We start from the raw sequence: 5,379 nt of genomic DNA on the forward strand, positions 1-5,379 counted from the left end.
TTACCAATAAGGCAGCAGGTACATCGTTCTGTTATGCAGATTCATGCCATTAAAATCTCGCGAATGTTTTAACCTATTTAAAAATCTGCATACTTCAGTTCATATATTCAAGATTCAAGATTCTTTATTCGTCACATGCACATTATACAAGTATAGAGAAGAAGAACATTATATATTATATACATTAGGTCAGCGGTCCCCAACCCCCGGGCCTCGGACCGGTACCGGGCCGCGAGAGTTGAGGCTCAGGTGTGAAATGTGTGATTTTCAGGGTTTTTATCGGTTTTCAGCGTTATTTTGTTATCGTTTTTATCGTTAACTCGGTTTTCCTGGGTCTTTTCACTTGTGTTATGAATAAATCTTCTTTTTTTCGGTACCAGTACTAGTTTTATTTTGTTGTATTTATCCGCGACACCTTAAAGGCCGGTCCGTGAAAATATTGTCGGGCATAAACCGGTCCGTGGCGCAAAAAAAGGTTGGGGACCGCTGTGTTAGGTGAATGTGCAGTAGTAGCATCGTATACAACGAGCAGGTGAATTCTGTTCTTCTTTATGTTATTAACTGTTTTACATAGAAGCAGAAAAAATAGTATATATCTGTTTTTGTAAACTAGAGAGCCAACTGTGACCTGACTGTGTAGATCTCATTCATCAACATGGCAACGTAAGTATGACACCGAATAGTTAAGATAAAACTCCAGCTTCATGTTTATGATGGTGTCCTCTCTCTTATGCACACACAGTTTCTATCCCTTCTTTATGCTCTAGTGAATTTTGAATTCCACTGATTTTCAGAGGGCAGTGCTTTGCAAATTCATTAGACCAGCTGTCATAAAAACAAAAAGGCCGTTCAGCTTCATGAAATGTTCTAATGTGGACTCTGCTTTTTAGTGAGTTCTCAGCATTTTACTATTTTGAACAGGAATTTCAAACAAATTTATCATTTCAGAAATTAATCAAGTGCAACATTCAACCACTAAAATGAAGTTTTTCTGTTCAGGAAAGGAATTATTCTTATATAGCGCTTTTCTACCCTCTACTACTCAAAGCGCTCTATACATAATGCCATATTCACCCATTCACACCAGGACTGTCCTCTATGCTTTTAAGTGCTTATTACAATTCACAAACAGATCAGATGGATGCATTGGAGAGCAACTTGGGGTTAATATCATGCCCAAGAATATTTGTCATACAGACTAGAGAAAGCCAGGGATCAAGCCACCAACCTTCCGATCACCTTCCTGCTCTACCTCCTGAGCTACAGCCACCCCTTTGAAATTTATTTGTCTCCAGGATCTGTTCTCCAGGGTTCTGCAACTAAATAACTGCAATCTGGCATTTTAATGAAAATATAATAACATGCTTTACTATTTTTTTCTGCTTCTGTGTAAAACAGTTAATAACACAAATGCATTTTAGCATTAAAAATGTCATTTTGATAAAAGAGCTCGTACATAATTAGCAATACTTTTAATTTAGAGCAGCTGTGGCATAAACCTTATGCTGTTTGGTGGTCTAATAAATCTGTTAAGCAGTATATTTATCTCTAATGTCAGAGTAACAGAGAGCTCTGGTGGAGTGCAGGATTCATCCAGAAGAGTTTCAGAGCTCGCATAGTACCAGCAATAATATAGATATTATTGCTTGCACCCATTCACCGTCACAATGTTTTCAGAGAGAAGTAAAAACCGTGTTACACTGTTTTTAATTAGGACCATAATCACTCCTTTGCAGTGGCTCTGGCAGGTGAAATACACTGACTAAAGAAAACATCAGCAAACAGAAAACACTCCCCTCAGTCTGAGGCTCAGGCTGCTGGCCGACTTTATTATCCACTTCCACTTCTTTCCACTCCTGCATTTTATTAACTTTGGTCCATCCCTGAGTCATATTTCTGACAGTTAACAGACTGAGGTTCATTAAGGTTTGTTTCTTCTTGTGATATTTATGCGTAGATTTCACCACAAACAAACAAAAAACTGTGATTAAGGATAAATAAATAAACAAATATTTAATGATATGCTTGATATGCTTTATATGTATTTCCTTACTTTTAAATTATTATTTATTTATGTAGTAAACAACATATTCTTTATTCCACATCACATTTAATAATATAAATCTTTATTACTATTTATTCTCCTGTTTTAAAAACCTTTTTGTCTAAGTTCATGCTGTAACTTTAATTTCAAACAAACTCTGAACACATTTTGTAAAGAGGTTATTTTGTCCATTGAACATGATCTTAGTACATTAATGTAAATCAATGAAATCACAAAAGCCTCGTTTTAGTTCTGACTGTTTCTTATACTGGATACAAGCAGGAGTAGGTGAGATAAGTCCTGATGTAAAATCAGCTGAGCAGTCGGGTCTACGTACGGAACAACTTGATCATTGTGTTTTCAGAAGAACCCTGACAGAGACACTCATCAGGAGTTGTTAGATTCTAGTTACAAACAAAGAGTATTACCCTTGGAGGTGATTCAGAAACTAATTTAACTCTAACTGCCTACATCCAGATGCTGATTACACTAACCTTTGATGATGCAACACACTCGCAGCCTTGTAGTTAAGTACAATCAACAGCCACACCTGTTCATGGCAGCTCTCCTCTTATAGATCCTCGTTCTTGGTAAAATAGTTAGTTTGTACTTTAGAAGCTAGGAAAAAAATACTCCAGGTATCTTTTAATTTTAGGGATTAGAACAACGTCTATGAACCATTAAAAGATAAAATACTAAGTTTTAAACTTAAGTGGTAAACAAAGACTCAAAATGGAATCTCCATAATCTTGGACTCTGAATGCAGATAGAAATGTTACTGATATTATCTATTAAAAGTGTAAATGTGAAATAAGTAATGTTTTACTCTTGCTTTTAGGATCAGTAACATCTCCCCCAAATACAAAGACATCATCTCCAAAAGTGTTCAGATCCGTTCAGGACCTCCTGCTGTCTACCAGCTGAGACCAAAGGAAACTAAGATCGGTTCTCTGACTAGAAAGACTGTCGGTGAAAAAAACATGAACAAGGCAAATAAAACCATCTTACTTGTGGGTGAAACAGGAGCAGGAAAATTTACTCTGATCAACTCTATGGTCAACTACACCATGGGAGTGAAGTGTGACGATAAAGTCTGGTTTCAGATCGTAGAGGATGAGAAGAGAAGTCAGGCAGAAAGTCAGACTTCAGATGTGATCGTGTACGAGATCTTTGGTTTTGAACATGAAACTCTGCCCTACTCTCTGACCATCATTGATACTCCTGGATATGGAGACACCAGAGGGACTGACAAAGATGACATCGTCATTACAAGGTTATTTGAATTATTTCGAGCAGAGGATGGAGTTCATGAAGTTCATGCAGTGGGTCTGGTGATGAAGGCAGCTTTGAATCGAGTGAGTGACCGACAGAAGTAGATCTTTGATTCAGTGATGTCTCTGTTTGGAAAAGATGTGGAGAAAAACATCGTAGCTCTGATCACACACTCAGATGGAATGCCAGCTAAAAATGTTCTTGAGGCTCTTCAAGCAGCAAACATTAAATGTGCCATAAATGAGAAGAACCAGCCTGCTCACTTGCTGTTTAATAACTGCTTGAACACAGCAATAACAGAGGATAATGAGTTTGATTTGGACACAGCATGGAGGGTGACAGAGAGGGGAATGAATCAATTCAAAGTCTTCCTGGAAAAAACTCCTCCTCAGAAAGTGAAGACAACGGTCGAAGTGTTGAATTCACAAATCAGACTGAAAGCATGCATCCAAAACCTGCAGGAGAGAATCAAGTTCACGGAGGAAAAACAGAAAGAAATCACAGAGACAAAAGAAGCTCTGAAACTACATAGAAAGGAGATGGAGAATAATGAAAAGTTTACTGTAGAAGTTCCAGAGTACTACAAAGACAAAAAATCCATTGATGGTGGGTGGTGGGGCTTAGGTTTTTATGAAGGAGCTGTGTGCTGTACAGTCTGTGAGGAGAACTGTCACCATCCTGGATGCACAGTGGCCTGGTCTGCTGGAAGCTGTGAGGTCATGAAAAATGACCGCTGCACTGCAGCGGTCCTGTACCAGGAAGTGTCCTGTATCAGCTCATGTGAAAGAAAAGTGGATCTATGAGACCAAGAAAAGGTACATTAAGAAGACCAATGAAGACATGAAAAACAAATATGAAATGAATAAAACTAAAGGTCAGAACAAGCAAAGTCTTTTTGAAAATCTTGAAGAGGAAATGAACAAACTAACAGCAGAGAAGTCACAGTTACTGGATGAGTCCTACCAGCATCTTGTCAAACTGGAGCAGATCGCTCTGAAAACTGATTCAGCGTCCACTCTTGATAACTTGGACTTCCTGATTGAGAAGATTAAGGAGGAGGAGGGTGAAGGAGACTCAGAGAAAGTCATTAAACTGGAGGAGATGAAAAAGAGAGTGGCTGAAGCAAACAAATCAGGGCCAAACATTTTTGACAAACTAACAGCATATGGGAAAAAGAGAAAAGTCCAGTCCTGAAATCTGATCTTCTTTCACCTGATTGATACCTTGGATTCTTCATGTGTGTTCATGCTCTGAATGACTGCTTGAAATATTTCTGATGACTCAGACCGAGTGGAAACATTTGGATTCTTTCACGTTGGACTTAATTTGTTCAATTTCTCTATATTCTGTTCTGACTCCTCAATAAAAAAAACCCCAACAAACCCTAAATTTAATGCTTTACAGTCTTTTATGTCCATCTCTGAAAGCCAAAAGCTAAGTGGTTAGCTGAACTTCGCAGATGTCAGTAATTTATGTCATTTAATAATAAACTATTAACTTTAACTAAGACATTATAATAAACCTTAGAATAAAACACTTTTACAAAATTTAAAAACACATCTATATCCAGCTTTAAGGATTTAAAAAGATTTATTTCACCTAAAAATCTGTTTAATCAGATTAAATAAAATCCCAGAACTGAAATTATTCTCTATCTGCAACCCACAATCTGCAGCTGCAGACCACAGGAGACAAAGCTGTACTCTAACCAAGGGCGTGCCATTTATTAAGGCAGATAAAAGGAACATGAACAGAAACAGGTAATCACTAGAGATGATACCACATGGAACAGAAACTTTAAGGAAAACAGTGGAAATGTGCTTTACTATACACAGCTGCACCCTATGGTGGAACACAGCTATTACAACCAATAAGAAAACACTTTTCAGTCTCCTTGAGTCAGATTATTGAATATCTTTATCTGGTGCTCTGAAATGTTCCTTCTGAGGAATCAAGAAGCTGTACAAGGGAAGCAGTGGCAGTCCTCAGGCCAGTCGGATGTCTCCTCTGACTGAGATGTGATTAGAGGTTAGAGTTCCCCTGGTTTATTTTCCAGTCATATT

At 37.8% G+C, this 5,379-nt stretch overlaps 1 pseudogene; it reads left to right on the forward strand.

The window, feature by feature from the left end:
• The first annotated feature begins 655 nt into the window (after positions 1 to 655).
• On the forward strand, positions 656 to 4,510 carry LOC147325435 (uncharacterized; annotated as a pseudogene).
• Positions 4,511 to 5,379: the final 869 nt, after the last annotated feature.

The sequence above is a fragment of the Aulonocara sp. 'chitande type north' Nkhata Bay genome, linkage group LG7 (assembly GCF_057382095.1).
Source record: "Aulonocara sp. 'chitande type north' Nkhata Bay isolate Kocher_YH1m ecotype deep benthic linkage group LG7, A_spYH_male_GT1.1, whole genome shotgun sequence".
Classification (NCBI taxonomy): domain Eukaryota; kingdom Metazoa; phylum Chordata; class Actinopteri; order Cichliformes; family Cichlidae; genus Aulonocara; species Aulonocara sp. 'chitande type north' Nkhata Bay.